At 39.4% G+C, this 10782-nt stretch overlaps 1 non-coding gene across 1 annotated transcript; it reads right to left on the bottom strand.

Annotated features, from left to right (window-relative positions):
• Window positions 1-1529: 1529 nt before the first annotated feature.
• LOC141688394 (small nucleolar RNA R71) lies at window positions 1530-1636 on the bottom strand. The gene has a single exon (XR_012561838.1). It is a non-coding gene; the product is annotated as a small nucleolar RNA R71 (small nucleolar RNA).
• Between the last annotated feature and the right edge of the window lie 9146 nt (window positions 1637-10782).

Below are 10782 nucleotides of genomic sequence, written 5' to 3'. Positions count from 1 at the left end.
CTTGTTTGTTAAACCTATACTCTGGATTACATACTTTATTTATTATTCATTTTTATAAAGACCTAGTTTATTATACCATGCTTTCATCAGAACCCACGGTCATGATAAGTTTGGTTATGAACTAATCGTTATCGTCGGGTTCTAACGGATTTATTTATGGATTTCAATAGTTAATCTTGTTTCGATATCTTGATGTATGGTGATTGTATGATATCCTAGTATTGGTTGTGCTTATTCGACTTATGTGCGTCACGAACATATAAGATAACATGTTAATCTCTAATGAAGTGACAGTGAATTTAGAGGTTTAGAACTTGCCATGCTAGCATAGGTTCATGTATTTGTTATGCATGATTCGTAGGTAATTTTAACCATCTTGCTTGCCCTATGTAATCATGATAGATAACTTGCGCATTAAACCTTTGTGTTGTCAAGTTCTATAGACATATAGGGTCTCAACATACTTGGGGTATATCTAGCTTTTATCTCTTTTGTGGATGTCTGGTAGTATCTTATTTGTGCAATGAAAGTTGGCATTTATCAGTTTCGTGTTATCTGATTAGTTGTCATCACCATTGCATGCTAAGGTTAAGAACAAAAAGGCTATTGAATGAAGTAGTAATGAAGTTAGAATTCCATGTTTGTCTCATATAATAAATCAACCTTTATTCTCTTAGTTATTTGTAGTTAATATCTTAGTTATAAACAATCTCAATTTTTTATTCGTCTTAGCATTGAATAATAACCATATCATTGTTACATAAGCGCATAAGTCTTAAGTTAACCAAAAGAGCCTCTGTGGGAATGAACTAGAAATAATTCTATATTACTTGCGAATGTGTATACTTGCGTGTATTACTAGCGCGTGTTTTCATCTTAACAAGTTTTTGGCGCCGCTTCCGGGGACTCGGTGTTAATTTTAAGTTTATGTGTTTGTCATCAGTGATCGTTAAAGTTCATTGACTCGGACATTATTACTTACTTGTTCCCTTGTTTTGTTTCAGGTACTCTAGCGAACGTGTATGCATACGCATTCTCGGTCTCGTAAGAGAACTCTGAATCAAGCCGAGGAAGAAATTATAGTAGCTAAAGAAGTTTTTGAGGAAGTAGAAAAAGTTGAAGAAGAAAATCTTGGCATAATAGGAGAACCAGAAGCAAATCTACAGGCTTTGATTGACTATTCTCAACCAAAGATCAATGATATTCAGTCCGGCATCATCAGACCAGTTATCTTGGCTAACACCTTTGAGATCAAGTCGAGCACGATTCAAATGATACAGAATTTAGTTCAGTTTAGGGGTTTTCCTATAGAATACCCCAACATGCACATAAGAGATTTCATCGAGATCTGCGACAGTTTCAAGTTCAACGGAGTTTCTGAAGATGCTATTAAGTTGAGGCTTTTCCCAATCTCTCTGAGGGATAAGGCTAAGTGTTGGTTACATTCTCTACCACTAGGGTCAATCACTAAATGGGAGGATCTTGCTCAAAAGTTTCTCACTAATTTCTTCCATATGGCAAAGACGGCTGCAATCAGGAATGCTCTTACTCAGTTTACGCAGCAATCTGGAGAATCTTTGTGTGAGGCTTGGGATGGCTACAAGGAGATGCTTAGGAAGTGTCCACACCATGTCATGCCTGATTGGATGATCATAAATTATTTTTATAATAGTTTCGGCGCACAGTCTAGACATATGCTCGATGCAGCGTCTGGTGGAGCCGTATGGGCCAAAAGCTATAATGAAGCTTATGAGTTGATTGAGCTAATGGCAGCTAATGAATACCAGAATCTAATGCAGAGAATGTCGCAAGGCAAGGTAGCAGGAATTCTGGAGGTGGATACAGCTACTGCTATAGCTGCTCAACTTCAAGCTTTGACGATGAAAATGGATTCTTTGGCTAATTATGGAGTTAATCAGATCACTAGTGTTTGTGAGCTTTGTGCGGGGGCACATGAAACTGAGTTGTGTGCTATTTCTAGTGAATCAACTCATTTTATGAGAAACTTTCAGATATCACAGCAGCAAGCTCCAGCCACTTATCATCCCAACAACCGCAATCATCATAATTTTAGCTGGAGCAATGCTCAAAATGTTGTGCAACAGCCTTATCAGCCATATGCAGCAAAGCAATACAACCCTTCTGGTTTTTAACAGCCGTAATATGCACCAAGGAAATAACTCTAACTTCAACAACTACCTCAATCTAATGAAAAATCTGAACTAGAGGAGTTGAGGCTCATGTGCAAGAGCCAAGCAGTTTCTATCAAGACCTTAGAGAATCAAATTGGGCAGATTACTAATGCCTTGCTGAATCATCAACCGGGTACTCTACCTAGTGATACTGAAGTGCCAGGCAAGAGGGAAGCTAAGGAGCAGTTTAAGGCAATTACATTGAGATCTGGAAAGGTTGCGAATCCTGAAAAATCTAAAGTTCTAGAATCTGAAGTTGTGGCTAAAGAAGAGGAGCCGAAGGAAGTAGAAGTGGAACCAAGGAAGACAGTTATTGTCAACACTCCTCCTGAGGGTAATACAGGGGAAAACAGGTCTATCCTCCACCTCTTTTTCCTAAGAGGCTGCAGAAGCAAAAGCTGGATAAGCAATTTGCTAAGTTCTTGGAAGTTTTTAAGAAACTTTACATCAACATACCTTTTGCTGAAGTTCTTGAACAAATGCCTAGTTATGCGAAGTTCATGAAAGGTATTCTCTCTCGAAAAGTGAAGCTGGATGACTTAGAGACCGTTTCTCTAACAGAGGAATGCAGTGATGTGCTACAACAAAAGTTGCCTCCGAAGCTTAAAGATCTTGGAAGCTTCACTATTCCTTGCACCATTGGAAAAGTATCATTTGACAAATACTTATGTGACTTGGGAGCTAGCATCAACTTGATGCCTTTATCAATCTTCAAGAAGTTGGGTCTACCTGATCTAAAGCCTATATATATGTCCTTGCAGTTGGTCGATCGCTCTATTACATATCCACGAGGCATTGTGGAAGATGTATTGGTCAAGGTGGACAAACTCATCTTTCCTGCTGACTTTGTTATACTTAATTTTGAGGAAGATAAGAAGATTCCTATAATCTTGGGAAGACCTTTCTTGGCTACTGGCTGAACCTTAATTGATGTGTAAAAGGGTGAGCTCACTATGCGAGTTCAGGAACAGGATGTCACCTTCAATGTTTTTAATGCCATGAAATTATCTACTGATGAAGAGGAATGCTTTAAGGTGGAGTTGGTCGAATCTGTGGTTACTTCAGAACTAGATCATGTGCTAAAATTAGATGCCTTAGAGAAAGCCTTATTGGGGGATTCAGATAGTGAAGATGATGAAAGTGACCAGCAGTTACAATATTTGAATGCTTCTCCCTGGAAGTGAAGATTGGAAATGCCTTTTTAATCTCTTGGATTGGAGGAGCTGAAAAGTTCTCTAAAGTGCCTCAAGCCATATATTGAGGAAGCTCCTACTCTTGAGTTTAAGCCTTTACCTGAATATTTGAGGTATGCGTTTTTAGGTGATGCATCTACTTTTCCTGTTATTATTGCATCTGACCTTTCAGGTTGTGATGAGGAAAAGCTTTTGAGAATTCTTAGAGAGTTCAAATCGGCAATTGGATGGACTAGAGAAGATATCAAGGGAATCAGCCCTTCTTATTGTATGCACAAAATTTTGCTAGAGGAAGGAAGCAAGCCTATTGTTCAGCAATAGAGAAGGCTAAATCCGATCATGAAAGAGGTTGTGAAGAAGGAAATTCTTAAGTGGCTAGATGCAGGATCATCTATCCCATTTCTGACAGTTCTTGGGTGAGCCAGTTCAGTGTGTGTCGAAGAAAGGAGGTATCACTGTGGTTGCAAATGAAAAGAATGAGCTCATTCCTACGCGAACAGTCACGGGGTGGAGAGTTTGCATGGATTACAGAATGTTGAAAAAATCTACAAGGAAAGATCACTTCCCTCTTCCTTTTATTGATCAGATACTTGATAGATTGGATGAGCATGAGTACTACTGTCTTCTGGATGGCTGTTCGGGTTATAATCAGATTTGTATCACTCCAGAAGATCAAGAGACGACTACCTTCACATGTCCTTTTGGTACTTTTGCATTAAGGAGAGTTTCTTTTGGGCTATGTGGTGCACCAGCCACATTTCAGAAATGCATGATGGCTATCTTCTCTGATATGATTGGAAATAATGTAGAAGTATTCATGGATGATTTCTCTGTCTTTGGAACTTCTTATAATGAATGTTTGCATAATCTTGGGTTAGTGTTGAAAAGGTGCGTTGAGACCAATTTGGTTCTCAATTGGGAGAAATGTCATTTTATGGTGTGCCAAGACATCATTCTTGGTCACAAAGTCTCTAGTAAGGGTCTTGAGGTGGATAAAGCCAAGGTGGGGTCATTGAAAATCTTTCTCTACCAATTTCTGTTAAGGGAATTCGCAGTTTTCTTGGTCATGCGGGTTTCTATAGGCATTTCATCAAGGACTTCTCTATGATTTCGAAGCCATTGTGTAATTTGCTAGAGAAAGATGTTCCTTTCAAGTTTGATGATGAGTGTCTTGCTGCTTTTGAGAGCTTAAAGAAGAGTTTGATTATGGCACCTGTCATAACTGCACCTGATTGAACTTAACTGTTTGACATGATGTGCGATGCAAGTGACTATGCAGTTGGAGCATTTCTTGGGCAAAGAAAGAACAACATATTTCATGTGGTCTACTATGCTAGTATGACCCTTAATGGTGCTCAACTCAACTATACTACTACTGAGAAAGAAATTTTGGCTATTGCCTATGGTTTTGAGAAGTTTGGATCCTATTTACTTGGGATCAAGGTGACAGTTTTCACTGATCATGCTGCCATTCGCTATCTCATCTCGAAGAAGGACTTGAAGCCTAGATTGATTCGATGGGTTCTTTTACTTCAAGAGTTTGAATTGGTGATCAAGGATAGAAAAGGGACTGAGAATCAAGTCGTTGATCATCTCTCTCATTTAGAGGATCCAAGTGCAACTTCACAGGATAAGTCTTTGATTGATGAGTCTTTTCTCGATGAGCAATTGTTTGGAGTGCAAGCAGAAGAACCGTGGTTCGCCGACATTGTGAACTATCTTGTGAGCAACTTTATACCTCCGGACTTGACTTATACATAAAGGAAGAAGTTTCTGTATGAAATGAAGTGGTACATTGATAAGTGGCATTTTATACCACTTAGAACGTCTTATAATGGCTTGAATTGATGTCTTAAGATCAGGTATTTTGTGTATTTGATGCATTTTTCTAGTGTTTTTACATTTCAGGGTATAACTTGCGTATGTAGGAAGAATTTATCAGAAATAAGCCTAGGGAAGTGTGTGGCATTGGTTGTGGAAAGTTGGGGGCAGAACACAGTAAAATCAGGAGCAGAATTCAGATTTTTCCAGAAGGTGCTTGGGCGCCCGCTCAGGATGCTGGGGCGGCCGCCTGGGAGCTTGGGCGCCCGCTCAGGAATCCGGGGCGGCCGCTCAGGGACGAAAATTTAATACTGAATTTTATAATCCTTATTCTGGTGGAATTCTGAGATGGCTGGTTCTTGTGGGCTTCTATATAAGTAGTTCTCAGAGACGTTTCACATAAGTGTGGTATCAAGCAAGAAGCAAGGAGAGAAGGAAGAAGACCGTTTTAGCACATCGCAAGGAAGAAGAGGAAGCATACATTTTCTTGTGATTATTTTATTCATTGTATCAGTGGATGCTAGTTTTATTTACTTTGAACCTTATTACTCTTGTGACGTACTCTAGTTTTAATAATAATTTTTTTAGTTTATATTGTGTGTATTATCATGTCTTCATATGAACCCATGGTGATGATGAGTTCTGTCATGGGCTAATCGTGATCATGGGGTCATAACGGATTTACTATGGATTTCTTTAGTTAGTTGTTTAATACCTTAGTGTGTGATGATTGTATGATATCTAGCATAGGTTGTGCTTATTCGTCTTATGGGCGTCGCGAACATATAAGATAGCATGTTAATCTCCTGTGAAGTGACGGTGGATCTTGAGGTTTAGAACTTGCCATGCTAGCATAGGTTCATGTATGTGTATGCATGATTAGTGGGTAACTCTAACCGTTTTACTTGCCCTATGTAATCATAAAGAACAACTTGTGCTTAAATCATTATGTTGTCAAATTCTGTAGACATATAGGGTCTCAACATAGTTGATGTCTATTCAACTTCTATCTTGATTGTGGATGTTTGGTAGAATGGTATTAGTACAACGAAAGTTGGCTTTTATCAGTTTCGTATTGTTCTATTAATATCATTACCGTTACATGCTAAGGGTAATAACGATAACTATTGAATGAAGTAGTAATGAAGTTATGATCTCATGTGTGTTTAATATTGTTAATTCAAGTGTCAATTAAATGTTTAATTCTCGTAGTTAATTGTAGTTAATAATTAGTTAATCAAATTTAAGTGTTATTGTCTTGACATTGAGAAGTAATCATACATTGGTGAGTAAGTGTTAATTGAACATAATTAGTCTGAGTCTCTGTGGGAATGAACTAGAATTTATTCTATATTACTTGCGAACACGTATACTTGCATGAATTATTAGCGCGTGTTTTGTGCCTAACATACATGTGGGATGAGCCGTTCCTATTTTGGTAAGGAGTTGTCCAAATCATCAGGAGATGTATTCCGTACAGCGAAACATGGGGGATCTTGCGAGATTTCCATTCAACGGATTATGGAGGACACTATGGTGGAGAAAAGACAGCAGTTCGTATCCTTCAAGCAGGTTTCTTTTGGACGACTTTGTTTAAGGATGCTCATCAGTTCATTTTGAAATGTGATCGATGCCAGCGTGTGGGTAATATATCTAAGATGGATGAGATGCCTCTTAATGTGCTTCTCAAGGTTGAGGTCTTCGATATTTAGGGAATTGACTTCATGGGGCCATTTATCGCATCTTGCAATAATCAGTATATCTTGTTGGCGGTTTATTATGTCTCGAAATAGGTGGAAGTCAAGGCTTTGCCGACAAATGATGCGAAGGTAGTGCTAAATTTTCTTCACAAGCAAATATTCACAAGATTTGGGACTCCAAGAGTCATAATCAATGACGAAGGATCGCAATTCTGCAATCGCAAGTTCACTGCTATGTTGCAAAGGTATAATGTAAATCATCGCAATGCTACAGCCTACCATCCTCAGATGAACGGTCAAGCTGAGGTATCTAACAGAGAGATCAAGCAAATTTTAGAAAAATTTGTGTGTCCATCGAGGAAAGATTGGTCTTTGAAGTTGGATGAAGCTGTTTGGGCGTATCGAACAGCATATAAGACTCTTCTAGGAATGTCACCGTTTTAGCTGGTTTATGGGAGAGGTTGTCATTTGCCTGTGGATCTAGAGCACAAGGCGTATTGGGTTTTGAAGAAGTTGAACCTTGATTTGGATGCAGTTGGTAAGAAAAGGATGCTTCAATTGAATGAACTCGACGAGTTTCGACTTCAAGCGTATGAGAACAACAAAATATATAAGGGGAAATTCAAGAGGTGGCATGATAGGGGTCTAGTGCTCAAATCATTTGTGTAGGGGAAATAAGTTATTTTATTTAACTCTCGTCTTCGTCTTTTTCCTGGGAAATTGAAGTCGAGGTGGTCAGGGCTCTTTGTTGTCAAAACTGTGTTTCAACATGGAGCGGTGGAGATTTTTAAGAATGATCCGGGCCAAGCATTCAAGGTGATTGGACAGCGATTGAAGCATTACTATGGTTATACGGCAAACCGTGAGGTGGTTAGTGCCATTTTATTGTCCACTTGATCTCGGGATTCTATGTCAAGCTAAAGACGTAAACCAAGTGCTTCTTGGGAGGCAACCCAAGTTTGTTGTACATTAGTAGATAGAGGAAGAAGAAAGCAAGAAGAAAAACATTAAAAAAAATCAGAAAAAGAAAAAAATCTAGTGCCAACTACAGTAGCACGGCGCACCCGCGCTGAAAAGCAGGGTGGCTGCGCTGAAACTCCAGTAGCTGCGCGCCCGCACTATTAAGCGGGGCGGCCACGCTAGTTTTCCAGTAATACGGTGTTCCCGCGCTGTCAGGCGGGGCGGCCGTGCTGCATTCCTGTAGTCGAAAAAAAAAGAGACAGCAAAAGAAACAGAATTTTGGGGGGTTTAATACAAAATCAATTCAAACCCGAATTGTACTCTCCCACTTCTATATTTTCCCTCTCCAAATCAATTTCAATCAACCCATTACCCCCATTATTCTCATAATCAATTCCCACTTCTTTTCCATAACTAATTCTCTCCCAAAATCCTATATATACACATACTTATACACAAACTTCTCCATCACTTCTCAAATTCTCAAACACAAATCTCTCTTAAACACTTATCAGTTCTCTCAACCTATTCAAGTTCAATGGCACCCAAAAGACAAAGAACTCAAGTTAGCAGCAGCACCACCGATTCTTCGAGTGCTGGGGTGTGAGGCCAAGGTTTGCAACTCCCGAGGCTGAGGCGGAGTATACGAGGCTGCTTTCGAAGCCCATAGCCAAGGAGCGAGATTTTCTACCATCGGGGAAAGATGGTAAGTTGTTGTATATGAACTTGGAGATGGGTTGGGTTACTTTTTGCCAGGCACCCGCTGTTGTGCCCATGAGTGTGGTTCATGAGTTCTACGTGAATGCGAAGGCGGAGAAGAACGGGTTTTCTGTGGTGAGGGGTTGACTGTGGAATATAGTGCTGAGGCGATTCAGAGGGTAATTGAGCAACCTGAAAGGAGGCCAGATCAAGATAATTGGAACGAGAAGACGGGGGAGGATTTCAACTTGGATTTGATCGTTGCTACATTGTGTGTGCCTGAGACTCATTGGAAATTCAAGAGGGGCATGAACGAGTATACCACTTTCCCAGCCTCGTACATGAATAGATTTGCACCTGCATGGAATTCATTTATTTATGTGAACATCATGCCATCTTCTCATGTGAATGATGTTACTGTAAATCATGCATGTTTGTTGTGGGGCATTTTTTAGGGAGACTATGTGGATCTCGGGATGGTGATCCATCAGGGTATTTTGAGGTTTCTTCATGGGAGTACTACAGGTTCTAAACCCTATGCATCGATTGTGAAAAAGCTGTGTGTGGCGGTTGGAGTTCATTGGCCCGCACACGAGCAACTTCAGCTTTCTAGTGCTCCTATCGACAGTACTACGTTGTTGACTATACATGAGTGGTATAGTGGGAAGCCTGATCCGAAGGGGCTGGGTTATTCTTATGACCATCTGCCACGTGGAAGGCCAACAAATCAGATATATGTTGGTGGTTCTTCACAGGCCCTTAGAGCAGCATGGAGAGCTCAGTTGGGTGAGGATGGTTCGTCACAGCAGCAGGAGGAAGCAGATGATAGTGCTGGTTTGGTTTCAACGCAATATAGGCGCTTAGCGAGGAGGATGGATGCGATGCATGACATTCATAGCCGGTTTGCACATGATCTCACCCAGGAGTTGAGGATTGCGTTTAAAGCCACATGAGTTGATATCTAGTGGCCAGTTTTTGGTGAGGACTTTGTGTATCCCCCTCCAGACAAGCTTGACACTCCACTCGTTGAGGGTGATGATCATGGTTCTGAGTAGGTATGCCTGATTCCTTACTATTACCTTCACTGAGGATAATGAAAATTTTAAGTTTGGGGGTGATAGTTTAAGGAATATGTTTGTGTGAGTCCATATAGTTTGCATATTCATGATAGTTTAGTTCATATAGTTGCATATTTATCATGTAGTTTTTTTATTTTGTTATTAGTTTGTTGAATATAGTTCATGCATTTGCATTATAACATGATCCCTTAGTTAATTTGCCGATTGATTCGTGATATTGATGCAAGTGTGGTGATGTCGTATTTAGAAATGTTAAGTCTTATTGAGTTGATTTTTATGCTAGAAGCAAGTTTTTTTCACTAAGTCTTATAGGTTGCTTGTGTGCTAGATCATGATTATGGTTTGCTTGTTTGTCGAGGTTAATCACATGTTTATAGTTAGAATGTATGATATTCTCTTAACGGTAAATTAACATGGATGTTTAAAAAATTGGAGAAAAACATAGGATTTCAATTCTAGTTGTGGCTAGGTGTCAAATGGCTAGTAGCCGGCTCATTTTTATGAGTAGACTAGGGTTGAGCGAGATGGAGAGAAATGCACTCGCTCAGAAATTGAAAAAAAAGAAGTATGTGTTATGCATAATTGATCACGAGTGGGTCTGTAATACTCGAGTTATTAAGTTCTTAGGGGACTTTGTGCCTAGTGACCTAAGGCTTTTATAGTCTAGGATCCACTAACCTAACGCTCGCTACATGGGTATTATTGTATAAGTCTTTTTTGGACCTCACTCATTGCACGATCAAATAAGCATATTTGTGTTTGTTATGTGTTAGCAGTAAAAGCATGAATCCATGTATAACTCCGATAAATAAAATTGAAGTGTTATAAGTCATTCTGAGTTTAGCATTTATTCTATTTATAACCTTGTGATTGCCTTGATGAGAAGTGAGTCATGATTATTGATCTAGTTGCGATAGTATATCTGTTAAGCAATTACACACACACACGCTTCTGGTTTGTGAGTTGATTTGTGAGATTTGATTGAACTTGTGCGAATAACTATATTTGTTGAGATGTCGCTTATCGGTTGGTTAAGTTAATCTATTGGGATCGTTGCATTCATGTAGGTTGCATTTATGCATTTTTATTTCTTGTTCTTTGAGCCTATTTATGCTTGAGGACAAGCATCGATTCAAGT

The sequence above is a fragment of the Apium graveolens genome, chromosome 9 (assembly GCF_009905375.1).
Source record: "Apium graveolens cultivar Ventura chromosome 9, ASM990537v1, whole genome shotgun sequence".
NCBI lineage: Eukaryota > Viridiplantae > Streptophyta > Magnoliopsida > Apiales > Apiaceae > Apium > Apium graveolens.
This window is presented reverse-complemented; position numbering and strand designations above follow the sequence as displayed.